The sequence below is a fragment of the Eubalaena glacialis genome, chromosome 4 (genome assembly GCF_028564815.1).
Source record: "Eubalaena glacialis isolate mEubGla1 chromosome 4, mEubGla1.1.hap2.+ XY, whole genome shotgun sequence".
NCBI lineage: Eukaryota > Metazoa > Chordata > Mammalia > Artiodactyla > Balaenidae > Eubalaena > Eubalaena glacialis.
In genome coordinates, this window is record NC_083719.1 from 8,926,465 (window position 1) to 8,954,083 (window position 27,619).

Below are 27,619 nucleotides of genomic sequence, written 5' to 3' on the forward strand. Positions count from 1 at the left end.
CCCACCTCCTTCCTCACCTGCATGGAGGCACCCATCCATCCTCCACCCTTTCCACATCTTCCCTGATGCCTTCTCAGTGCCCAGGGATGATGCCTTCTGCATGCCAGGCCCTGGGCGGGAGCCTGGAGGCCCAGAGAGCTACAAGTCCTGGGGCCCCGTCCTCAAGGAACCGACAAACGGCAACATGGTCTTGAGAGTTTCTCCATGAGCTCAGTGCCACGCTGAGTAGTACAGTTGACCGTTGAACAATGGGGGGTTAGTGGCTCCACCCTCCTGTGCAGTGGAAAACCCACATAACTGCCACCTCTGCCTGAAAAACAAAGGAATTGATAAGTGACTCACTCAAGGGCAGGAAGTGGAAACAGTTTGGACAGTCTGGACTCAAAGCCTAGTTGTTTTGCTTTCATATGTTGTGATCTCTAATTGGACAGAAACTTTCCCTCACACTTAGTTGATTTCAAGATCTGTAAAATGAAAATACATATTATATTTATTGAAAAAAGTACATGTGTAAGTGGACCTGTACAGTTCAGACCCATGGTGTTAGAGGGTCGGCTGTATTTCTTTTTTCCATTATGTGATAGTAGGAAATCATGCAACTCTACAGGAAGGAGAAAGAGCCAGGTAAAGAGTCTTTACCTGGTTGGGAGTCATTGTTTGAATCTGATACACTGTGAAAACACCATGTGTATGGGTTCCTGTAATTCACTGTGTGTGTGTGTGTGTTTACATATGTGTATAATGTTTTCTTATCTCTATTTTCCATCTAGTTCATTACAACATTAGACCAACAGAATGGTTCTTGTCTGGTCTTTTCATGCTTAATTTTTTGGTGTGCTCTCTTTTGTGTGTGTGTGTGTGTCTGTGCTCTCTTAATGAGTAATTGAGGAAATTGCTATTGGTCTTCTGTAGTCAGAGCTGATTCAAACGGGAAAAGATTTTTCCAGTGCAAATGTGAGCCTTTTCCAATACATTTCCATTTCTCTGGTCATTATCATGTGTTTTCTGGCTCTCAACAGCAGTATGTGCTTGGCTAAGAGGTTGGGAGACTCTTTTGCTTGCTGAATTTCAAGGGGCAGTGAAGTTGGGGTACCTGAAGGTTTCATTGGGCAGACGTTTCTGATGTTAATGATTTGTGAAACTCCTTCTGGATAGAGCTTGATTTTTTGCTGTGAATGAATGATCACACCATGCTCTGATCCTTGCTCCTTTACTCTGACATTTAACAGTAATATTTATTAGCTATTTCTTTCTGCTTCCAATAGAAATATTTAGGTGTGGAAAATGGAAAAAAAAAAAAAGTGCAAAGGAGAAAATAAAAACAAGTGACCAGTACCTGGAGATAATGAAGTTAACATTTGATATGATCTGTTCATTTGTTTATCTATCTCTAAAGTTTATCTTATAAATAAAATTTTGGATCCTGCTTTTTTCACTTATAAGCATACTCTGAGCTCATTTCTATATTAAAAGTACTTTAGAATCTTGATTTTTTCAAAACCCATTTCTGTACACATCATAGTTTAGTTAATCATTTTTGGGCATTTTGGTTGTTTCTGAGATTTTGCTCTGTGAATAATGCTCTGATGAATGGATGTCTTAGTATATCTTTTATTGGCACTTGGAGCATTCCTTTTCAGATCAATTCTGAGAAGGTATATTATTAGCTTTACGAGTATGAGCCTTTTAAAGACCATCTTACTTTCTAGGAAGACTGTACTAATTTCTCCTTCCACCAGCAGGCAATAAAACTGCCTGTTTTGCTGTATCCTCATCATGCAGCACATTAATTATTAAAAATGTTGAAATGGCTTATTGGTCTTTGCAACATTAAAAATCATACATGCTAATTGTAAACATTCAGATAACATAGATAGGTAAAATGCCAAATATGAAAATCGCTGATCTAGAGATAATTAAATTTTTTCGATATAAGTTGAGTCATTTCTTTTAAAGGATATTTATTTTACTTTTTTTTTTAAAAAGGAATGCCTTTATTTTTATTATTTATTTATTTATTTATTTATTTTTGGCTGTGTTGGGTCCTCGTTTTTGTGCGAGGGCTTTCTCTACTTGCGGCAAGCCGGGGCCACTCTTCATCGCGGCGCGCCGGCCTCTCACTATCGCGGCCCCTCCCGCTGCGGGGCACAGGCTCCAGACGCGCAGGCTCAGCAGCTGTGGCTCACGGGCCTAGTCGCTCCGCGGCACGTGGGGCCCTCCCACACCAGGGCTCGAACCCGTGTCCCCTGCATTGGCAGGCAGACTCTCAACCACTGCGCCACCAGGGAAGCCCAGTTGAGTCATTTCTTATGCTATATGTAATCTACTTTTTTCCTTAGCAACTTACTGAGGCAATGTTTCCATTTCTGCACATGCACATCATTATTTTTAATTACTGCAATATATTCTGTATTTTGGATATTTTCATTTCTTAAACTTTTGACTTCCTGATGGGCACTGAGGTTATTTCGAGTTTGTCATTTACGAGCACTACAGCGATTTGCATATGTCTTTGCACATTGATCTAATTATTTTTAAGGAATTGTTGGGTCTTGAGTGTGGATCCACGTGGTGGGTCCTATTATTTTCACAAAGACTTCTGCCTCTCCCTGGAGCAGTAGACTTCTCTCTCTGTAGCCTCATGTTTGGCTGGGCCTCTTGCTCTGGCAGATTCAGTGTGAGAAGTGACTTGAGTAACTTTGCTCATGATTTTTAAGACCCAGCATATGATCTGCCATACCCTCTTTTCCCTCAGTGATGAAACTCGTGATATTCCAGGTAGAGGGAAAACAACATGGGAAGGAGCTGCAGCCCACTTACAGTGGACATGTCATGTGGGAAAGTAGACTTTTGTCATAAGCCATTGAAATTTGGGGGTTGCTTGTTACTGCCACACGACCTACTTATCCTGACTGACTATAATACATGGTAACAAATTGCCCTTTTTAGGAAGAGTGAACCTGCTTGTGCTCACCAGCAAGATAAGAGCGTGCCTTTCCTTCCACTTTGCCAAAGCTAGTTATTTTAACTCTTTTTAATCTTTTCTAACTCATGGTCAAAAAATGATAACTCACTTTAACATGTGTGTCTTTGATGACTAGTGAGGTTAAAACATGTTTCCTATAACATGTTTACTAGCCATTTAGCTTTCTTCTTTCTTTGATTTACTTCTTCATATCCCTTGCTCTTTTTTTGGGGGGGGGGTTAATCTGTCTTTTCTTCCTGAGTTCTAAGAACTTAAAAAATATGCTTAAGATATTATTCTTTGTCTAGCACATGTTCCACATTGTTTTTCCAGTTGGCATGTATATTTTAAATCTTATTTGGGGTTTATAGAATTTCTTGAATTTTTGGCTTGATATCTTTTGTCAGTTTGGGAAGATTCTTTGCCACAATCTTGTCAAATATTGTTTTATCTCATTCTTCCCCCCCCCCCACCATTCTATGACACCACATTCCCATATATTAGACCTTTCTACCATGCTCCAGTATCTCTTATGGGTTTTTTTCCCCCCTATCTTTTCCATCCTTTTTTTCCCTGTCTGGGCATTTTTGGTTAACTCATCTTCCAGTTTACTAATTCTCTCTTTAGTTTAATCTGCTTCTTAATTCCTTTTAAAATTCTTAGTTTTAGTTATTATATACTTTATTTCTAAAACTTTTATTTGATTCTTCTTTAGATTTCAGTTCTCTGCTAAAATTCTCCTTTTGTCATTACATGTGAATTATGGTCTCATACCTTGAGTATCTGTGTCTCTTGGAGATGTTTTCTATTGTCTGTCTGTTTTTCTCTTGGTCCTTTCTCCTGATATCTCTGGTAATTTGTTTTTTTTTTTAATGTTAGACGCTGTATATGAAAAATAGAAGTAGTTCTAGATAGTGTTATCTTTCACCAGAGAAGATTTAATTTGCTTCTGGCAGCCAGAGTGGGGCAGATGATAGTAGGCTACATAGGTCTTTGTAAGGTCTGTCCTGTCTCTGGCTTGCCTTACTTGTGGGCCTAGCCTTTTGGGCTTCCCACAGAAAACGTGGGGTGTTCAACAGGCCTGTCACCCTTGGCAAGGCATGAACTCCCATGCTGTCTCCTTAACCCTTGAGACTGTGATCGACTCTGCCTGAGGCCTCTGATCGACTCTGCCCGAGGCCTCTGATCATTGCTGCTACTCTCTGCTTGGCTTCTCAGTCTCTTAGCCTTTATGAATCAGCAAATACCATGATGGGAAAAGGGATGAGAGTGGAAGCTTATCTCAGGGCGTTCACCTTCTTTCTTGGACATTGGGCCCGCAAGTCCTGGTTGTCTGGGAAGTCTGACGCCTCCAAATAGACTTAAAAACAAATTGTTCAGTCTTACTCATTGTTCTCAGTGGGAGAATGGATCAAAGCTGGTTTTTCATGGCTGAACGTGGAAGTTTCTATCATTTGCCTTTTTACTTTCTTTATACTATTTTGCTGAGAAGGAATCGATTTTTGTTTAGTCAGATTTATCTGTCTTTTTCTTTATGGTTTCTGGCTTTGCTGTCATGCTTCGAAATGCTTTTTTAAAGCAAATTTAATAGTTATCTAAATTTTCTTGCAGCATTTTTCTGGTTGTATGTTATTTAATGATTCATTTTGGCATAAGATGTGAGGTAAAGATCCAACCTTATTGTTTCCCAACTGACTAGGGCATTTGTCCAACACCATTAATTGAGTAATCCATCTTCTGTGAATATCTGAAATACAATCGTTTTTGTTAAGTATGTGGTGTCTCATTACTATTTTAATTCGCTTACTAGTCATTTTTCTGTTATTTATCCATTTAAAATATTGTACTCTTAGTATATTTATGCTGATATTTAATATATTTCTGTGATTACTTAAATAATCCTGTATATGTCATTAATTTTGGTTGCTGCTTCTAAATTTCCTTTTAATTTTGCTTATGATTTTTTATATAAATGGAAATTATGTTTTCATGTACAGTAAAATTTTTATTTGTTATTTTATTCATTGTTATAACGCTGTTGAAACCCTTCCTTGTCTCATGATCAGTTAACTATTTTAGGATGTAAATATGTATGTATATATTTATTTTTGCTCTTAATTTTCTTTGATCTGTATTTTGATATATGGAATGTGTGTGTGTGTGTGTGTGTGTGTGTGTGTATTTTTCCTGCATAATTGTCAACTTTTCAACAATGTTGGTTAAATAACCCATCCGTTTTCCAGATTCTTCCTTAAACACACCTTGACCTTTAATGACAAGGGTCTTATTTTGGGCCATTTGCTTAATTTTTTCCCATTTAATATACTTTTTTATCCTTCTTAGTATTTTGCTCTCCTCTTCCCATTTTTAAAAAACTGAGGTATAATTGACATATAACATTATATTAGTTTCAGGTGTACAAGATAATGATTAAATATTTGTATATACAGTCGCCCTTCTGTATCCACAGGTTCAGCACCTGCAGATCTGCATCCATAGATCAAAAATATTTGGAAAAAAAAATTCTGGAAAGTTCCCAAAAGCAAAACTTGAACTTGCTGCCAGCTGGCAACTATTTACATAGCATTTACATTGTATTTATAGCTATTTACGTAGCATTTACATTGTATTTATAGCTATTAACATAGCATTTACATTGTGTTAGGTATTATAAGGAATCTAGAGATGATTTAAAGTATATAGGACAATGTGTGTGGGTTATGTGCAAATACCATGCCATTTTATATAAGGGACTTGAGAGTCTGCTGATTTTAGTATCCGTGGGTGTCTTGGAACCGATTCCCTGGGGATACCAAGGGCCGACTGTCTTGTGAAATGACCACCACCACAAGTCCAGTTAACATCCATCACTACACATTAGCACATTTTTTTTGCCTTCTGATGACAATGTTTAAGATCTTCTCTCTTAGCAACTTTCAAATATAAAATACAGTATTGTTAACTATAGTAACCGTGCTGTACATTACATCCTCACAGCTCATTTATTTCATAACCGGACGTTTGTACCTTTTGACCCTCTTGCTCCTCTTCAGTTAAAGTCACGCACATACATGGTAGAAAAGAGGCTCTTACAGATGGGCTCCTATGAGCAGCCGCAGCTACTCACCCCAGACCGTCCCCTCTCCTGTCTGCTTCCCAGGACTGATAACCATCCCCACTTCCATTTCTTCTGGCAGCCACTCCCTGCTGATGTACAGCTTGCTCATAATGGGCACCTTGATTTATCCATTTGGGAGAGTACCATTGACTTCCTGCAGTGACAGATGGAGTTTTTGCTGAACTGCACTCCTTTCTCCCCCTCTCTCTAATCAGACACACCCACCCAGAATTCTTCATATTTATGGTTCTAATGCCTTGTTGTTTTGTGTGTTCTCAGCCTATTGACAGTGATGCTGTAGGCTAGGCCCGCCTGGGGCACTCACCTGGGCCCACTCTACCTGTGGCAGCCTCCACAGACATTTCCCCACCAGAGCCAGGGTCATGCCTGGACCAGCCCTTGTGGTTCTTAATAGGAGTGCAAGACACACGTCAGCCACAATCAGCAGCAGACTTTGAAAGAACAAGTTTTATTACTTTCAGGACCTGTAGGGCACACGGCATGCTTGGGGCCACACAGCAGAGGGGGTGAGGGTCGTCGGGGAGGGGAGAGAGAGAGAGAGAGAGAAAACGAACACCTGGGGTTCTGCCTTTATTGGCAGGGTGAGGGCCTCGGGTTCACTCTTTATGGGTGAATTTAAAACAAAAGAATGGGAGTTAAAGTGCAGGAAGGGAAGCTGTCCGTCCACAGCTATCTAGATCACCTGGAGGTTTCTAAAAAGAGGAACATTATGTACGGGGCTGCCTGCCGCTTTTTGTAGTCGAATAGCTGGCGATGTGTTTATTCGCGATGGGTGTCTCCGAAGTGGATGTCTCAGCAACCAAAAGCTTAACGTCAGGCGCTGACATTACAAATCACAACAGCTAATCGTCAGGCACCTACACATGTATTTTATTTCAGCCTTGATTTCCTTTCCATCAGCTCTCGTCAGTATTTCTGGATTTCTCCTTTAGGGAAGGACATTCCTGGCCTTTCCCTACCTCCTCTGCCCCCATCACCTCTTGTTGTGTCCTCCTTATCTTTCTACTGATAAGATTAATAACATTTTTTTCCTTTAATCTGTAATTAAGCTTATGTACACCTCGATTTTATCTGTTGATTGATTCTAACAGTTGGAAACAAGTAACATTTATATTATTATAACAATGAAACTCTTGTTAATTGAAGAATTGAGTGTGCTCAGACCATCTTTCCTTTTCTATGTAATCACCCATTTTAAACTACGGCATATATTTACTCTATATTTCTTTTTCATATCTTTTTTGTAAAGCTTTAGTGTTAACCTGTTACGCTCTTAAAAAAATAATAATAAAATAAATAAAAGGCCAGTCTTAGCTTTTATAGCTGCACTGTTGAAATTTGAATGTAGCATAGGACTTCCTTTGCTCTGAACATCATTTCAGGTATCAAAACTTTACAGCCAGGGAGGGCTTCCCTGGTGGCACAGTGGTGGAGAATCTGCCTGCCAATGCAGGGGACACGGGTTCGAGCCCTGGTCCGGGAGCATCCCACATGCCTCGGAGCAGCTGGGCCCGCGAGCCACAACTACTGAGCCCCTGCACCTAGAGCCGGTGCTCTGCAGCAGGAGAAGCTACCACAACGAGAGGCCCGCGCACCACAATGAAGAGTAGCCCCCGCTCGCCGCAACTGGAGGTAGCCCGCGTGTAGCAGCGAAGACCCAACGCAGTTAAAAATGAATAAATAAAATAAATAAATTTATTAAAAAAACCAAACAACCAAAAAACAAACATTATAGACAGGGAAATCTTTGCACCTTCCATTCGGTTTTGCTGTGAACCTGAAACTGCTCTATTTTTATTTTTTTGGCCGTGCGGCACGGCCTGTGGGATTTTAGTTCCCTGACCAGAGATGGAACCCGGGCCCTTGGCAGTGAGAGCACGGAGTCCTAACCATTGGCCCGCCAGGGAATTCCCTAAAACTGCTTTAAAAAATAAAGTCTGCTGCAACAACAGTGACAAAATGTTGAGGGTGTGTGTTTGGAGCATTTGATCAACTTACATGCTGATTTTGGAAGGACCCAGGGCACATGTCACTCTAAGTAAGAGACCGGAAACCAGAATGAATTAGAGGTGGCAGGAGAGCGTCAGTGTTAGCTGTTCATTAGTCTGTGACTTACAGGTGTGTTCCATGCCAGGGTACCATCTTCCCATGGGTAAATCTTGTGAATGTAAAATTCTCCTTAGTTGGGAATTAGGAACTTGGCGTAGTGAGTGGGCTGAAAGCTGACGGACTCTGCTCGGAACTCGTGTTCCAGAGAACCGTAAGCTTAGGCGAGGCCTGGGGTCTCCCTGCTGTCGATGTGGGATGATGCGCTTTGATGGTGCCAGTGGCCCAGGTGGTTTGTTTTCTTTGCATTCAGCCACTTGGAAGGAACAGCATTCATATCACAGGGCTCTATTTACAGAGTATTCGTTCTGTTCATTTCCCTAATCAGCCATATTTTTCCGTTTATTAAAAGTTGAGGTTACCAGTGGCTGGAGGAATAAAAACACTAAGCAAATTACCAGGCATTTTGAGTATTTTACTGCACAGCATGGTTGGATCTTATTCTTTGCAAATGCACCAAACAATACTTGCCTCTACCACAGAGGTGTCTCCGACATTCATGGTGCCCTTTCAGGCTGGGGACGGGGGCAGGGGCCAACCTGGGCTTTTCTTCCTGAGGGTAACCAGGGATTTGCAGGAATTGACTTTTTTGAGCTGGGAGACCACAGGAGTGTAGAGGGTGGAGGGGAGTGAGGCAGGTGATCTGATGGGGGCTTCTTGCTGCCATTGCAGGTGGGTGAGGCTGGACCCACGGGTGTCATCCTGAGCGGGAGAGGAGGGGGAAGATCAGGTGGAAGAGATGCTCCGAGGATGCAGGGTGATCGTGGTGCTGGAGCATCGATGTATCAGTTTCCTAGGGCTGTCGTAACAACTTACCACAAATTGGGTGCTTTAAACAACAGAAATTCATCCTCTCCCAGATCCGAAGGCTAGAAATCCAGAATCAAGGTGACAGCAGGTCCGTGCTCCCTCCGAAGACTCTAGGGGAGGGTCCTTCCTCGCCTCTTCCAGCCTCTGATGGCTCCAGGCATTCTTGGCCTGTAGCTGCATCACTCCTATCTCTGGCCATCTTCACATGGCCTCTCTCTTCTGTGTGTCTGTGTCTCAAATCTCCAGAATGATCTCATCTCAAGATTCTTAATCTAATTCCATCTGCAAAGACTCTATTTCCAAATGAGGTCACATTCGCAGGTCCCAGGGGATATACTTGGGACCTGTGATATACTTGGTATATCTTGGGTATACTTGGGTATACCTTTTCGGGGGGACACAATTCAACCCACGGCAGGCGGTTAGTGAGTAGGTGAGGGAGAGAGGTCATGGCTCAGTCGCCTGAGGGGAGGGAGGCGTCTCAGAAGAGGGCTCTGGGAGGCAGGATGCAGCAAGGGCGGGGGCGTCCTGACGGCCCCTCCACAGATGAAAGGGATCCTCAGAGGTTCATCATTGCCTGCGATGCCACCTTTCTGGGCTGATCCCTGTACCCCTAGTGGATATTTTGTCCCGTTTTCTTCTAGCTGCCACCATCCAGATGATTATGACGCTGGAAATCTGCCCATTGTTCATTTTTTCCCCTTCTTACTGGACGGGCAGGTATGAGGTATGAAACGAGGACGGAGGTGGTGGAGGATGCCAGGGCAGGGGAGGAGGGTCCCGAGATCTGTTCCTTGGTAAAAAAGAAACTGTGTTCACTGACTCATGGGAGAGTTTGCGGTGGTCCTATTTCGCATGTACCTGGGGAACACATTGTTTTTGGCATAAGTCAGGCCATTTGTTCCTGGGCAGAAAAAAACAAATTGAAACACGCCAACAAAACGACTTCATATGCCCCAGTACCCTTGGAAATTATACTTTCTACTATGAACCTCTGATTCAAGTTGAATGTATCTTGTGTGTCCCTGTGATGCTTCTTTTAGTTGGCTGCGGATAGAAGGGCCTTCATTTGTTTACCAAGAGTCCTGGATTTTCTTGCTGTGTTTCTTTTCTTGGCAGATGACTGATATTTTCTTAGGGCCCCAAGTCAGAAGCCATTCCCCTGTCCTTTCGTCCCCTCCCACATCCATGTGTCTATTCTGCCTCATGAGTTCGGGGTTGGCTTCCCTCTCAGCCTCCCGAGGCCCTCACCTTACTCAGTGGAGTCATGTCTACCTGAGAGGACGCTTGTCATTGGTTTCCCACCTCTGACCCTGCTTTTCCTTCGCCACACCCTTCCCAGCGCTATCAATGCCTTATTGCTTTTTAACCATATTTTGTGGTCATAGCTGTTTATTGAGGTACAATTTGCATACAGTAAAGCGCATAATAGATTCTAAATGGACACCTGGATGATTTTTGACAAATTCATGCACTTGTGCAATCATCCCCCAGCTCAAGGTAAAAAGCATTTGTATCACTATGGTTAAGTTTCCTTAGTCCTTTCTCCCAGGCCCCGCCCTTCAGATTTCTATCACCATGAACTAGTTTAATGTGTAAAACATACAACGTAAAATCCCTGTTTTAACCATTGTAACCCGCTTACAATTCAGTGGCATGAATTACATTCATGATCTTGTACAATCGTCACTGCTATCTATTTCCAAAACTTGGTTATCACCCCAAGCAGAAACTCTATAACCATTAAGCAGGAACTCCCCATGCCCTCCTCCCCCTAGTTTTGGTAGCCTCTAATCTACTTTCTGTCTTTATGAATTTGCCTAATCTAGATATTTCACACAAATGGACTCGTACAATATTCGTCCTTTCATGTCTGGCTTTTTTCACTTAGCATAATGTCTTCAAGGTTCATCCGTGTTGTAGCATGTTTCAGAATTTCACTTAATTTAAAGGAATAATAGTCCATTATATGGATGTGCCACATGTTGTTTATCCATTCGTCTGTTAGTGGACACTTGGGTTGTTTCTGACTTCTGGCTATTGTGAATAATGTTGCCACGAACACAGGTGTACAAATATCTGTTTGAGCCCCTGCTTTAAATTCCTTTGGGTGTACACCTAGGAATGGAATTGCTGGATCATATGATAATTCTATGTTTAGCTCTCTGAGTAATGACCAAACTGTTTTCCACAGTGGCTGCACTATTTTACATTCCTATCAGCAGTGCCCAAGGGTTCCAATTTCTCCACGACTTTCCCTGTGGAGAAATAACACTTGTTATTTTCTGTTTGTTGTTGTTTTATTTTTAACTGTAGCCATCCTAGTAGGCTTCTAGGATGTAAAGTGGTATCTCATGGTGGTTTTGGCCATTTGTATATCTTTGGCTAAGTTGTGTTTTATGAGATACAGTTTACACACGGAGAAATGCATAACTCTTAAGGGTACGGCTCAATGAATTTTGACAGGTGAATATAAACATATAAATATCACCCAGATCAATATATATGATGTTTCCATTACCCTAGAAATTTGTCACCTATAATAATCCCCTTCACTGTTTTTTTTTTTTTTATCGCCATAGATCAATTTTGTCCATCATTGGATTTCATTAAATGGAATCAAATAGCATGTACTTTTTCGTGTCTGGCTTATTTTGTTCCATGTAATGAGTTTGAGATCTGTTTGTATTGTTGCCTGTATCAGGATTTTGTTCTTTTTCGTTGCTGAGTGGTATTTCTAAGTTTGAATATAGCAGAGTTTGCTTATCCGGTCTCTTGATGACGAATATTTGGGTTGTTTGCAATTTAAAGCTTCCCTAAACATTCTTGTACACACCTTTATGTGGATATAGACTTTATCTGTCTTGGGAATGTACCTGTGAGTGGAATTGCTGGATCGTAAGGTAGGCGTGTGGTACGTTTTATTAGAAACTGCCAGTTTTCCAATATGGTTGTTCCGTTTTACACTCCCACCTGCGGGGAGCCCCGAACCATCACCAGCATTGGGTATTGTCAGTCTTTTTAATTTTAGTCATTTCGGTGGGTGTATCTCAGTGTGGGTTTAACTTGCATCTCCCTGATGACTAATGATATCAAGAACCTTCACATTAGGAAAGGTTATAATTTAAATTTTTACATTAAAAAGAAAATCAAGTTGCAAGACATTAAGGAACACCCGGCGCACAGACATCCCTAAGCCCAGAATGTTCTGTGGAAGCTGTCCGCCCTGACAGCCATGAGTCAGACAGATAGATGTCAGTTTCAGTTACATCTTAAATCACAAAGGAGTTGCCAAATCCGTTTAAAAAGGCGAGTGGGGAGGGCACATATTTAATGACTATTTTGGAAATAGAAAGAAGAAAATGGGGAGGCTCCCCCCATTCCACCTCTCCTCTCACCTGAGAAGCAGGATTTTAGAAGGAAAATCTGCTCATGACACATCTTGCTTAAGGCCTTGAGTAGTTCTCCATTAGCTTCAGGTGCAATTCAGACTCCTTAGCCCATGTCAACCCTTAGGACTTCATGAGCTATCTTCCCCGCCTGTGTGGGCAGCCAGGTGAATCTACTTGTAACTTCCCCCATTCCCCACGAGCTGTCAGCTCCCAGCCTTTGCTTGTCTGACACTTGGACCACCGTCCCCGTCCTCCCTGGCACCCTGGGATTCCTGCCTTTGTTTGGCTAACCAGGCCCAGCTGGGTGGGTGCCTTCCCCCAGCCTGGACCTGTTTCCAGTCCTCTGTCCTCTGTCCCCTGGGGCAAGGCTTGTCATCACTGTTGACTTTCCTGTCTCCTTCCTCAGGCTGAATTTCCTAAGGGGTAGGACTGCCTGATTCCAAAGTTCATCTTTGTCTTCTCAACACCCAGCCCAGGTACCTGTGGACCATCGCACCAGCTTGTTGGATGGGGACCGAATACTCCTGGTTGGGGGAGAGGGAGTTCTGGAAGCAGTGCCACCCCCCTCCCCTGGGAACCTGCTTTCCACTGCGTTTGTTCTATTACATACATTGTAGGGCTAAGAGTCAATCTATAAGGCAAATTACAAACCACAGAATCTTGCTATCTCACGTTCTCTCTGTGACTTCTCCATCCCAGCCCAGAAAAGAGGATGCGATTCGCCCTGGTGAGACCAGGGATGACTCAGAGTGAGGGATCAGGGAGCAGGTGGCAGACAAGACCACTCAGGGGGCATTTGAGAGGGTACTGTTGGCACCTGGGCCAGGACCAGGTGAGAATTTGATACATGTATGACAGGGACTGGGCATGACCAGAAAGTGGACACACCTCCCCATGAAAAGAAAAACCAATCAAAATTAACAGGAAAAGCAAGCTGAGCTCTGTTTCTGAGATCCTGGAAGATGTGACCGAGAAGTCTGTACCCCAGGCTCCCAGGTGTAGCAATAGCAACCATCACTGTCCCTCTGAGAGCCCCAGCCTGTGCCCCGGGGGCCCTCACACTTTACGTCCTATAGACCAGCCGTGGGCTTGTGAAAATGTAGGCTCTGATTCACTAGGTCTGGGCTGGGGCCCAAGGGTCTGCATTCCTAACAAGCTCCCAGGCGATGTTACTGCTGCTGGTCCAGAGACCCCCACTTTGAGTGGCCAGGGTGGACCCCGAACCAATCAGACCACAGTAGATAGATTGTTCGGGGGAATAATTACCCAGGTTGTTTATCCTCCATCGATTGGATTGGATTGTACTAAGTGATGCCACCTTCTATGTGACCCAACCCAGTATCTGTGCATTACAGACCTAATATTTGAGGAAGAAATGGCCTTGAAAAACAGTTGTAGAGTTTTATTATCATGAGTAGAACGTACCTACAGCAGAGAGCCTACAGCAGAGCAGCTGGATGGGAGCTTTGGAGCGAGAAGCACTTGGAGTAAGTTAAACGTCAACGAGGGTTTCAATTCTTTGAGGTCAACGTAATAGACAACTCGGATTTCTTTCTTGAAACTTTATGGAGGGTTTTTGTAGGAAATTCATAAAGCTGATCATAATCTACAGATCCTGAAAGGTCCAGTTTGTTTTTCATTTACTGATTGCTTGCTGGACGGTCAATTGGTTTAAACCCTCCCCAGTTCTTTCCGGAAGAGGGTAAGCAGCAGTTTTCTCTTGTTTGTACTGCTTCCTTCCAGCCTGTGAACTTGACGTTTACTGCAAGCAGGAGATTGGGAAGCTTTATCAGAACTTTTCTTCCTTAAAAATTTAAAATTTTCTGATTACTAAATAGAAGTAAGTTCATGATAGGAAAAATGGGACTTTTTACTACAGAAAAGTATAAAGAAAAAGATGTCACCTATATGTCATCAGCCAGAATCAATCACTACTGAAATCTTGGTGCATTTCTTACTAGTTTTTTTTTTCTTCTTCATGCATTGTTGATGCAGAATTTTGCAGGCTAGTTTATTTAAGTATATATATTTTTCATTTTTTAAGTTAAGCCTTTCCTCATGACTGAAATTCTTTATATACCTCATTTTTACTAATGTTTGATAACATATAAGATTATGTAATAAAAACATGTTCTTTAACTTTTTTAAATTTCAAAAGGAGAACATTTTTGAAAGAAGGAAAAAGTAGCATTGTTCTCATGTCTTCTGAGAATGTAATGAGTCTTGATTTAAGCCCAAAAGGAAAATTTTCTTAGCTGGTTTGTAGCATTAATGATATCTCTCTTGTAACTAGCATAATATCTAGTAGTAGCTCTTCAATGGCTGATTATTAATGAAATACTAGTACATTTTATTTAATTATGTATTTCTTTATATAAGCATATATTCAACCTGAATCCAAGGATCCAGTTCTCAGGATGAATTTATTAACGTAAATTGTCGCAGACCTCCTAGAGAATGGACTTGAGGATGCGGGGAGGGGGAAGGGTAAGCTGGGACAAAGTGAGACAGTGGCATGGACATACATACACTACAAAACGTAAAATAGATAGCTAGTGGGAAGCAGCCGCATAGCACAGGGAGATCAGCTCAGTGCTTTGTGACCACCTAGAGGGGTGGGATAGGGAGGGTGGGAGGGAGACGCAAGAGGGAAGAGATATGGGGACATATGTATGTATATGTATAGCTGATTCACTTTGTTATAAAGCAGAAACTAACACACCATTGTAAAGCAATTATACTCCAATAAAGATGTTAAAAAAATAAATAAATAAATTGTCTTAGTACCTGTGGGCTTCAGAAGACTGTGATTGGATTTTGGATAGTCTATCCTTAGGACTTGCTGGTGTTTGTATTACTTATCTAATGCTGCATGGCATCACCCCCAAATATAGTGGCTTAAAAGAACAATTAGCATTTATTTTCACTCACAGTTTCCGAGGCTCAGGAATTCAGGGGCAGCGTGGCTGGGCAGTTTTGACCCAAGGTCTGTACGTGAGGTTGCTGTCAGACGTTGGCTGGGGCTGTACGAGCTGAAGGCTTGACTGGGGTTGGAAGACCAGGCCCCTGGTGTTTGGATAGGTGCTAGGGCAGCGCGCCCCGTGGGAGCGCGTTCTCACTGGGGAGGGTGGCTTCTCCTCCCTCTGGTTTTCTGTATTTTGCTCTTCCAACTGTTCTCTCTCTTGAAAGGTCTCTGTTGAGCTTTGTGTATCCATTGTAAAACTTCCAAGGCTAACTTCCAAAAGATTAAGTAAATAAATGGTGAGATGAACATGTTATTATTGATAACAATTGACCTGCCTTCAGGTCAGCTGTTAGTTAACAGGTGTGGTTTTCCAACACTGAATACTTGTAAGAGGACTATCTGAAACTCACAGTCATTATTGGGAAAATTAGACAATCTTCTGAGATATATACCCTTTGCATTAGGAGTATATAAATGAATTAGAATTAGAAGTATTTGGAGATGTATGTGTGTGTGTGTGTGTGTGTAAAAAAACCTGGATTTGAGAAGAGACTATAGTTGAACAAAGTAGTTTCCTAAAATCACTAACAATCTAAGATTATAAATCCAGTGATAGTAAAATTCACATTGTATGCAAAATTTAACCCATAGGGAAATTATTTTGAATTATGACAACCTTGAATTTATCCACTTCTAATCTAAAGATAAGCCCTGCTGCTGAAAGAATTCTGCTGATATAATTTTATATGTTTTATCTTTAGTAATGTTTGTTATTTCTTTATTTAAAACAGTTTATTAGGCATCTCTTTATTTAAAGCAGGAAAGCATGAATAAAAATTAAATATCCCCTGTAACCTCACTGCCAATATTACTTTATTTGTATAATGAAAAAAAGTGAGTGCCTCGAAAGGACATTGAAACAGATCCCAAATACATAATACAACTTTGAAGGCTCCTCTCTCACAGTTTGTGGATTGAAGGTGGCCAGTTAAATTTCTTATATCCTCTTTCAGAAAAATAAAAGATCTTTTATGAACATTGCCATTGCAGGAGCCATGCACACATTTTAGAAGTTCACACAAAAAGAGGCCATACCATACACAGTTGTCCCTTGGTATCCGAGGGGTATTGGTTCCAGGACCGCCCCCCCATACCAAAATCCACGGATGCTCAAGTCCCTCATATGAAATCATGTAGTATTTGCATAGAACCTACACAATCCTCCTATATACTTTATTATTTTTTTAAATTAATTAATTAATTTACTTATGGCTGCGTCGGGTCATCGTTGCTGAGCGCGGGCTTTCTCTAGTTGCAGCGAGCGGGGGCTACTCTTCATTGCGGCGCGCGGGCTTCTCATTGCAGTGGCTTCTCTTGTTGTGGAGCACGGGCTCTAGGCACGTGGGCTTCAGTAGTTGTGGCACACGGGCTCAGTAGTTGTGGCTCGCGGACTCTAGAGCACAGGCTCAGTAATTGTGGCGCACGGGCTTAGTTGCTCCGCGGCATGTGGGATCATCCTGGACCAGGGCTCGAACCCGTGTCCCCTTCATTGGCAGGTGGATTCTTAACCACTGCCCCACCAGGGAAGTCCCCCTCCTATATACTTTAAATCATCTCTAGATTATGTATAGTATCTAATTCAACGTAAATGCTATGTAAATAATTGCCAGAACACAGCAATTCAAGTTTTGCTTTTGGAACTTTCTGGAATTTTTTTCCCAAATATTTTCCATCCGCAGTTGGTTGAATCCAAGGATGTGGAACCCGTGGATACGAAGGGCTGAATGTACACTGTTCTGACCTGTGGTTATTATTATTTTTACTTAATGCTACCCTGTGAAGATCTTTCCACATCAGCTCATGCATTTTAGCCTCATTCCTATTGGGGGTGACATAGTGCCACATAGAGTGTGTGTTTCATTAGCCCGTCATCTCCATGTATAATTTATTTGGGTTGTTTTCAGGCTTTTGCAGGTACAGATCCCTTGACATACTTTTGATGTCCCTAAAATGAATCCTTCCGACCGCTTTCGTTTTCTTTGAATGTGGCTGTTGTTTTCATGCCTATATTATTCAGTCCCGAATCAAAAGCACCAGCTTAGAGCGATACTTACCACACTAAAGGCAACTGTCTTCTTTGAGGTTTTCTTGGGACCTCAGGTCATTTCCTTACTCGAAGGTGGAAGTAAGATAAAAAGCCCAGAGCTCGTGTCATCGTGTGTCAGCATCTTGGTTCAGAGTAAGTTGAGTACTTGCTCGAGGTGGGAGGTTCTGACACATCTCAGGGGCATTTCATTCATTCAGTAAATGCTTATTGAGTGTCTTGCAGACATGGGGCACTGGGGAAAAGTTAAAAAGATGTGGTCTTCCTCCGCTTGGAGCTTACCTCCCAGTGAGGACTGGCGTGTGCAGGGCAGCCCAGTGAGAGCATCAGAAGATGAGTAGAAAAGGGCTGAACCAAGATGTGGAGGAGAATCGGACGTGCGACAGGCAGGCTGGGTGATGGGGGCTGGAGGGTGGGAGGAAGGGCACCCCGGGCAGAGGTACCTGCACGACCTGCAGAGGCTTGGAGGCAAGGAAACTGAGGTAGGGGTAGGGACAAGGGATGGCTCTGGGGAGAACCCAACCATGGGGACTTGATAGTTCAGAAGCCCTGGGTGGTACCACGCTCAGGCACTAAATGGTACCCATGGAACAGTGGTTCCCCGGTTGGTGGACTGGCCTCGTGTAAAATGGTTTCGGAATATGTGGCATGACATGGTTACCAAATTTTTATTTTTCAAGCTAAGAAAGAAATTTAAAAGATAACCCTAAACTTCCTATCCCTGTCATTTTTATAAAGGAAAGTACGTTTTATGCCCAATCAAGTAGCAAAGACATAATCTTAAAGGACAGTTCTTTCCAAGGAAAAAATAAAAAGTAACTATTGACACATTTATAAATATACACTAGTATGCATGTTATATAATAAGTTATGTTTGGATAGGGTATTTTAACTGTGATAACATACAGCCCCAAATCTCTGGGGTTTAAAATAACCAAGTCCTGCTTCTTGTTCATTCACGCTCTTGCGGGTTGGCTGGAGGTGATGGCGGGGCTCTGGGCTCCGTGCCTGCACACACCCAGGCTCAGAGAGAGACATTCCGGTTCTGAGCTTCAGGGAGAGTCAAGGCAGAAAAAGAAAAGGGAATGTGGCAGGTCCTACACTGTCCCTTAAAACTTCTGCCCGGAACTGACACATGCCATTTTGCTTGCATTTCACCAGCCAATCAGAGAGTCCAGTCGGAGGTCAAAAAGGAGTGATAAACGCAATTCTACCACGTGGCGGCAGGAGTAGATGATGTGGGAACAGTTAGCAACGACCACAACCAGTTGTCCTTGTGTTTTTGTTGTGTATCTAGTTTTTGTCGTGTGCCTTCACCAGCTCCTTCCTGGCCCATCACATACTTGGGTGAGTATGCACCCTCTACATGCCAGTGATAGCATAAGTGAAAGAGAATGGAGAATGTTCATAACGACATTTTGGAAGAATCCTAAGGCTTACTCAGGACAGCAAAACACACTAGGTGGTGAGCTTCCAACTATTTATTTTTCTGCTAGACTCTGAGTTCATTTATTATTTATAGCTTGACATTATTGAGGCAACAACTCTCCACAGCAGTTCCCTTTGCCCCTTTCTAGGCGACAAAAGCCTATTCCTGGCAATCTAAGCATGTCTTAGGGCATCTTCTTAGGACCTATTGTCTCACTAATGTCTCATGAAAAATTTTAATGTCGATTACATGTGAAAATCATAATATTTTGGCCATGTTGGGTTAAATAAAATATTACATTATTAAAATAAATTTCACCCATTTCTTTTTGCTTTTCTTAACATGGCCACCAGAAAATTTTAAATATGTGGCTTACATTTGTGGCTCCCGGTACATTTCTGTTGGATAGTGCTGACTGCGAATATATAAAGAACTCAGGCTGATCAATAAGGAAAAGAAGCCAATAGGAAATGGGCAGAGGACATAAATTATTCACTGAAGAGGAAGTGAGGATGGCCAATACACATATTGATTAGATCTGCAATCTGACTGCCAGTCAGGAGAACGCAAGTTAAAAACACAATAACAATGTATGCGCATGCAATTGGTGAAGGTTGAAAGTTGGTGTTTACTCACAGTATTGGGTATTGATGAGAATGAAGAGAATTGTAACTTTCACACACTGAAGGGGGCGTTTAAGTAGTTGCAGCCACTTTGGAGAGCATTTTGGTATATGTTCTACCCACAGCTCGTCCACTTATCACTGGGGTTCTCACCAGAGAGGCGATTTTGCCCCCCAGGGGACATTTGGCAATGTCTGGAGACATTTTTGGTTGTCATAAATGAGAGTGAGGGGATACTACTGGCCTTTAGTGAGTAGAGGCCAGGGATGCAGCTAAACATCCCACAATACAGGGGACCGCCACTCAAGCTCAAGAGCTATCAAAGGGCCCCCAAAGGAAAATAGTTCTGTGGTCCAGAAACCCTGACCTAGGCACGGATTCCAAGGTTGCCCTAGCCTAGGTGCATCAGGAGATACAGATCAAAGTTTTCATTCCAGGGCTCCGTATTTACAATAGGGGAAATTTGGAAACACCTTAAATGTCCAAAAGTTTAAGGGATAAATGACTAGTGAGGGACCCCCCTGCGGAGGTACTATACTAGTCACGATGTGGAAAGATCTCCCATCCAGCACTGAATAAATCAAGTTGCAGGCCCACATGTACATGGAAATACTATTTTCCATAAATACTTAAAATACAAAATAGTACTTTATGTTTTATGTATTGTGTACAGATGCATGCACGCAGAGTAAAAATTCAAAAGCAAAATCAGGAAGGTTAACCCATCAGCACCAAATAGTGGTTGCTTCTGGGGAGAAAGGTACACGAGGGAATTACTTCTGGAATGTTGACTTCGGACAGAAGTTTGAAGAAATTAGGACAAAATATTAGCTTTTGTTATTGTAGCCGATGAGACATGGGTGTGTGTTATATTACTTTCTGTTTTAGTTTTTTCAATATTGGATTTTTTTTTTCCACGATAAACACGCCTGCGTACTTGCCGAAATGCGCCGCGGGGTCGGTAGTGTCCGGTGCAAGCCGGTGATTAGGCGTTGCGCCTCGTTCTGTTTGGTTCCCCAGTGTCGACATGGGCCCTGGCACAGCTCAGCCCATGGTAAGTGTTTGTTGCACAAGGTGTACATGGGATGCTCCGTGGGGTTCCGTACTGTGAGCTGGCTGCTGAGAGGTGCTCGGCCACACCCTGCAGTGCGATGACCCCTCGGGACCTGCCTGCTGGCCAGGTGGTCACCCCCAGGCCCAACCCCTCCGCAGCAGACCTGGACATGCCCTTCACCTCTGAATTTCTAATGGCATATTGCAGAGAGTAATCCAGCTGAAGATACTAAAAATCACACCTCCAGTGTCTTGTGTGTGTTCAAAGGGAAATAGATGTCATAGCATGTAAATTGCATGCAAATCTGAATGCCTGGGGAGACACTGCAGAGGGGAAGTCTGCTGTTTGGGCTTTGCTGTTGGGTTCATTCGACAACCCTGACTCAGCCGGGAAGGGTTTCACAACACCATTTCATAGTTCAGTGAAGTGTTGAAGACCAGCAATGGTGGGCTTCCTCACAAGCCGCATGTTTTAGGATTCTCCACCTTACAGGGGGCGCCCTCTCTCACGATCATTCCAGGTTAGGCCCATGGAAAGGATTTCCACCTGTGGAGCTGGGCTTGTAGCCTCATTACCCACCATTTTTTCTGTAATACGTTGAAATAATGAACTGATGTCATGGGAAAATAGAATTATTAAGGCTTTTATAAGATACCCCGTCCCTTTAGAATCTCGGTGGGAGAATAGCTTAATTAGACGGTCGGAAGGTGTTTTCAAAAGACTTTCAGAATGGAAAATCCAAGTCAGTTTTGCGCTGGTCTGTGTGTCTGCATCACTGAGCAAGGCTGAACCGGGAATCCAGTCCCTCATGGGGACCTCATCCCTCTTACTGTGACCAAATGGTATAATTGTACCATTGTATTTGCTGTGATCAAATGGTATAATTTATTTTCATGCTGGATTCCCATCTTCATCCCCCAGTGGAATATCCTTTTCTTAAGTCCCGGTATTAATTTGCATCGTCTTTCAAGTTAACAGAGGGAAACTTTGCTGCAGTCTTAGTGCTAGAAGGCCAGCCTAGTAGCTGTTTTATTATGACTGTCTGACAGATTTTCAGGCTCACCAACAGTCCTCCTGAGATTATGGGCTTTGCTGACTACCTCCCATCAGCCCCTTGACCTCATCAGCTATCCCAATTGTAAACATGTCTCAAGGAACCCGGAAACAATCCTCAGAGTAAAACGTCCTGTCGCACACATCTGCAAAAGTGTTTTTGTTTGTTTGTTTGTTTTGTTTTTTGGGGTTTTTTTGGCCTCACCGTGCAGCACTGTGGGATCTTAGTTCCCTGACCAGGGATGGAACCCGGGCCCCCTGCAGTGGAAGCGTGGAGTCCTAACCACTGGACCACCAGGGAACTCCCTGCAAATGTTTTATGGATACATAACACCAAAGCCACATTTACAGAGTGATAGTTTCTATGAGAATTATTTAAGTCTGCAAGTTCCGGCATTGTTACTGTGACAGTTGCTGGACTCTTTTGCCTTCCACCTAATGTGCAGGACTGATGCCCGTAAGTGTACGTGCCAGGCCGGGGTTGGGCAGTGCCTGCTGCCCAGAGGGTCCCGGCCATGCCCTCACCATTGAATGCGATGGTGCAAAGTTCAGATCCACTTACCATCTAGGAAGAAACTTTACCGAAGCCCTAGTCCTCGTTCATTTATTCAACAAGTATATATCAGCTCAGCTATGTTCTCAGAGCTGGGGACCTGGCAGTAACCAACGTAGATCAAATTTTCATCCTGGAATTTACTTTCTTGTCATGGTGGTTAATCATAAATGAGATTGAAACAATGGCTAACACATTTTACCCAACAAATTATGCCCACAATAGCGGTGACGCATGGCCACCTTTTAGAAACATAGTGTAGCTTAAGAAGACCAGAATTCTCAAGTTCTTTCATAAAGTCACATAAACTTTTCCCTGCCTCCGTCGGTGGTATTATTATGGAGAAAGGCATAGAAATCAATTTTCAAGTAGCTGAGTTTACTCTCGGTTCTGAACCTAAAAGTTATACAATGAATGGTGGAGTTTTTCCTTACAGTCGGAAATGGGCAATGTCCTGTTTCTTCTGTATGATCAGGGGAATTACTCTATTATTGTGCCATATGGCTGTGGGGTTTGTACGTGCATCTTGGTGCCTCAGTCTCCCCCTTGTTTGTCACACCCTGTTTCTTTTGCCCACTGCCCCCCTCCCCTCCTCACAGATGGTTCTTTTTTTTAGTTGTTCACAGTTGTTGTTATAAAACTGTATTTCCTCATGAGACTGTTGTTAAACACCGTGTTTGCTTTCTTGTTTTTCATTGTGAAGTAAAATCGTGTAAGTTCCTCACGAACATGGCTTTGTTTTAAAGAATTCTAATGGTACCGAAATGGAGTAAAAAGTGAAATTAGTTCTCTGAAGTGTTCCTTCCCCAACTACCCTGTATTAATCAAGGGTCTCCAGAGAGCTAGAACCAGTAGAGAGTGTGTGTGTGGTGTGTGTGTATCTATAGATATATAGAGAGATACATGGTTAGATAGATATATATATATATACATATATTGATTTTTAGAGAGATACAGCTATATAGTTAGTGAGATTTATCCATAGCTGCCCATTAATATCGGTATCTCTGTATATGGGGGGTGGATAGAGACATTTATTTTAAGGAATTGGTTCACACAATTGTGGAAGCTTGGGCGAGTCCAAAATCGGCAGGGTGGCCGGCAGGCTGGAGACCCAGGGGAGAGGTGTAGTTTGAGTCCAAAGGCAGTCTGCCAGGAGAATTCCTTCCTGCTTGTGGAGGGGGGGGGTCATTCTTTTTCAGTTCAGGCCTTCAACTAAGTGGATGAGGCCCACCCACGTCATGGAGGGTAATCTGCTTTCGTCAGCATCCAGGGATTTAAATGTTAATATCATCCAAAAAATACTGTCACAGAAACACCTAGAGTAACGTTTGACCAAATATCTGGGTACACATAAAACTAACAGACCTCTATTCCCCTTTCTTCTACAGAGGATGCTAATTCAGTATTTTGGTGCAATCCTTCCAGATGTTTTCTGTGCATTTTCTAGTGTGTGTGTGTGTGTGTGTGTGTGTGTAGTGAGAGGTTTAAAACACTTAGAGGATGATGCTCTTTCTTCTCCCTCCCCTTTAATCTGTTAATGTAATAAATGATGTTGTTAGAACCCTCGTATTGTATCATCCTTTCTTCCTACAAGGAATGGGGTTTTGGCTTGTTTATCTTTGGTTTTTCATGTACAAATGCTTACAATTTTTAAGCAGAAACATCTCAACTTTATTTTGTTATCATTGCTCTGACTTTTCCACTGTATGTAGGCTTTGAAAATTAGGGTTGTATTTCGAGGGCCTGGAGTTTCGAGCTGACCTCTAAATGGGGGCTTCCACTTGTAGGTAGCTTACTTTTTTTCCCCTTAATAATAATATTTTACTCTCATGAATGCTTTGTTTGTAATTTAAAAAATAAGCTGTCTGTGGCTTCAGGGAACCACGTGCCAGTGGGCTTCTGACGATTCGGCGGGTGGACAGTACTTTCCTTTGTGACAAGTCCTTTGTTGAATGGTCTTGGGAGGCCATGGTCAGGGGTTGCTAAAGATTGTAGCTCCCCTCCCAGCTTCTTGTTGGGGGCACCAAGAAAACCCAGCCAAAACAGAGTTTAAGTTATAGCTAAACACTAGTTTTAAAAATGGAAATGTCAGCCGTTTGGAACAGATTCCCAGAAAATAGGTGATAAAGGTAATGATTTTTAGTAGTAATGGAAGTCTCTGTGGAGACTAGAGCTACTACTTCTGTGTTCAATACCATTTTATCCTGAGCCCTTAAATTGCATTATCTATTTTTTTTTCCTGATAATCTTCACTTCTGACCTAAGGTTATGCTAAGATTTCCAAGGCCACCATCAGAAGGGGCTTACTTCACATTTAAGGAAGGCTTACCTTAGGGGCTGGAAGGGGCTGTGGTTCTAGAACAGACCCCCTTTTGATTGGGGTAGGAAGAAGTGGAGGTGAGGCTGATTCCAATAGAACCAGGAGCTTCAGGAGCCCTGGAGAGCATCCCTTTATTTATTACCTGCCTTCCTTTTAACCCGGAATCCTTTTTTTTTTTTTTTGCCACACCACGTGGCTTGCAGGATCTTAGCTCCCTGACCAGGCATTGAACCTGGGCCCTCAGCAGTGAAAGCGCAGAGTCCTAACCACTGGACCGCCAGGGAATTCCCTGGAATCCGTAACTAATGGTTGGGTGGCAGGACTGGTGAAAGTAGATGTCCTCTGAGATGTTTCTGAAGGGCGGGTTTGAAATATGTGTTAAAAAACTTTCAAAATAACTCTTTCCTTTAATCCAGAAATACAGCTTCTAAGAATGTTCTCTGAGAAAATAAGAAATGATATGCACACAGCCTCAGCTCTAGGAATTTTCATTGCGGGTTTGACTCATAATAGAGAAAAACAGGAAAAAAATCTCAGAGTCCAAGAGTAGGGATCCATTAAATAACTAAGATTCTGCAATATGTATGATACCCCACTGCCGCTGGAAATGTTGACACAGAATTACTTTTATTGGTAGATGTTGCTGTGTATTCCTGACAAACATATAGGAAATAATCCTGTGTTTTGGTTTAAAATTTTTTTAAAAAGTGTGAGAGTGTGTGTGTGTATGTGTGTGTGTGTTTGTGTGTGAGATTGTGTGTCTGGACTGAAAATTTTTTTTCTAATCTATGTTTCTGGATTTTTTTTCTGTAGTAAATATGAGCTCCTTGTGGAATTATATAAAAAGGAAGTGGCTATATTTTGTACAACATGCCTCATTTATCAGTCAGGAGATGATTGTAGAATATTTGAGAAATACTGTCATCCACAGAAACTCAAGTGAGGTTGCAGCATTTACGATGTGGGGAATCCCAAGTTTTCTGGACCATTTATGCAGCAGTGAGCTGACAAGTTAGCTGGGAGGATGCAGGTGTTGGTGGCAGTGACCTCTGGTTATCAGAGACACTGAAAACTTAGAAGTAGAGCCTGCCTGGGCTGACTCCATGCTTGTTTCTCCTTAAAATTAAATTATTGTGAAACATTTCATTCTCTAGATAGAATGACCTATTTCAAAGAATGCACAAGCAGGAAGGTATTAGATAGCCTTTACTATAGTCACAGAATTACACAGTTCACTTTGCTGCAGTATGCATGTCAGTGTTAAAAAACGAATGGTATTCTCTAAAACTTTAAAAATTCTAATATTTGACATTTAATATATTGCGAGGGCAACTAGGAGCCTTATTGAGATAAGCGTGAGGGGTTGGCCATGCCCTCTCCTCATTCCATGAACAATTACATTCTTATTAAAAATCTGGTAAAAATAGAGCTGGGCCACTGTGGGATTGCCCTAAACTTAAGGTTTGCGTCCCCGAGCGCTGGTGGGTGCAGCTGGCAGGGCTCAGAGTCACTTGATCATTAACTCTGGATCTTGAATTCTTACTCTGGGTTGAATTTTAGGATCTCACTGAATCCTTTGTTACAAGGTGACTTAATCAGCTTGGGATGCTATAAGAAAATACCGTAAAATGGGTAGCTTAACAACAGAAATTTATTTCTCACAGTTCCGGAGGCTCGAAATCTGTGGTCAGGGTGCCAGCACGTCGGGTTCTTGTCCTGCTTCCTGATGCATGGTGACCACTGTCATCATCTGTCCAGCATCCGCAGAAAAAAACACCCTGTGGTGTTTTTTTTTCCCTGATGTCAAGCGCTGGGGTTTTCTCTGACACCAAATCCATGTCGTTTTTCCACACCAGTTCTCCAATTCTCTGACACCAGCGGGGTGTCGAACAATTCAATCCAATTCTGACACTATCTAGAGTCAGCAAGGACCCCATGGGTTAAGGGCTCAGTCCCCCAAGACTGCCCCCAGCTCAGATGCCAGTCGCAGGACCCACGGGCCACCTTCTGCCTGACCGGCTATAAATTTGGGGTCTCCCACAGCCCCTCCTCGGGTTCAGTAATCTGCTAGAACGACTCACAGAACTTGGGAAAGTGCTTTACATCCTGCCGCTGCTTTATTATCAAGGCTGTAACTCAGGAACAGCCAGATGGAAGAGAAGCACGGGACCAGGCATGGGGGAGGGGAGCGGGGCTTCCACGCCCTCTCCCGGCACCTCCGTGTGTTCTCCAACCCAGCAGCTCTCTGAACCCCGTTGTTTAGGATGTTATGGGGGTTTCATTAAGTAGGCATGATTTGCTCAGCTATTAAGTCATTGGCCATTAGTCCTTGGACTCAGTTTTCCACCCTCTCCTCCCCACCCCCGAGGTAGGAGTAGGCGTGGGAGGGGCCGTGGAGCTTAAAGATGGAACCTTCTAATAAGCTCCCCTAGAGACCAGCCCCCATCCTGAAGCCACCTAGCACCCGCCCTCACCAAGAGTCATCCCGTTAGCATGCAAAAAAACCGAAGTCTGCGGGTTTTAGGGGCTGTGTGCCAGGAAAGAGGGTCACCACAGCCCCACCCGGTCTCCCTGCTTCCACTCTTAGAGTCTGTTTTCCAGCCAGCAGCCAGAATGGATGCAGATTATTGACAGCGGACTGCCCCAAATGTTCCCCATCTCACTCAGAGCAAACTCCAGTCCTGCCCTGGCCACTGAGGGCACCTGTGGTCACCAGCCTCCAGGCTGGTCCCTGGGCAGCCATGCGTGGCCTTCTGCCTGCCCCTCCCCCTCCAGGTCCCCTTGGCGTCTTCCCCCACCTCCTCGGTCTGTGCCCAGCGCCCCATCTCAGTGAGCCCGCCCCGGCACCACAACTGCCCCGACCCAGTCTACTTTATCACACATTTACGTCTTAGGTCTGTAGTTGATGCCTCTTCCTCCCGTTAGAATGGAATGCAAACACCCCGAGGGCGGGGTCTTTGTCCCCGAAGCTGCCAAGCACAGCCCCTCGCTCTCCTCAGCGCTCGGCACACACCTGCGAATGGACCATGGCCAGCTGCTCTGACCTGGTGCTGAGAACCGGGACTGGGTCCTCACCTCTCTCCTGCCCGTCCTGCCCAGCAGG

General features: G+C 43.1%; 1 protein-coding gene across 1 annotated transcript in view; it reads left to right on the forward strand.

The window, feature by feature from the left end:
• The window catches only part of ANKRD33B (ankyrin repeat domain 33B), an 80,077-nt gene that overhangs the window by 18,558 nt on the left and 33,900 nt on the right, over positions 1-27,619 (forward strand). The gene's annotated exons all lie outside the window — the stretch shown is intronic.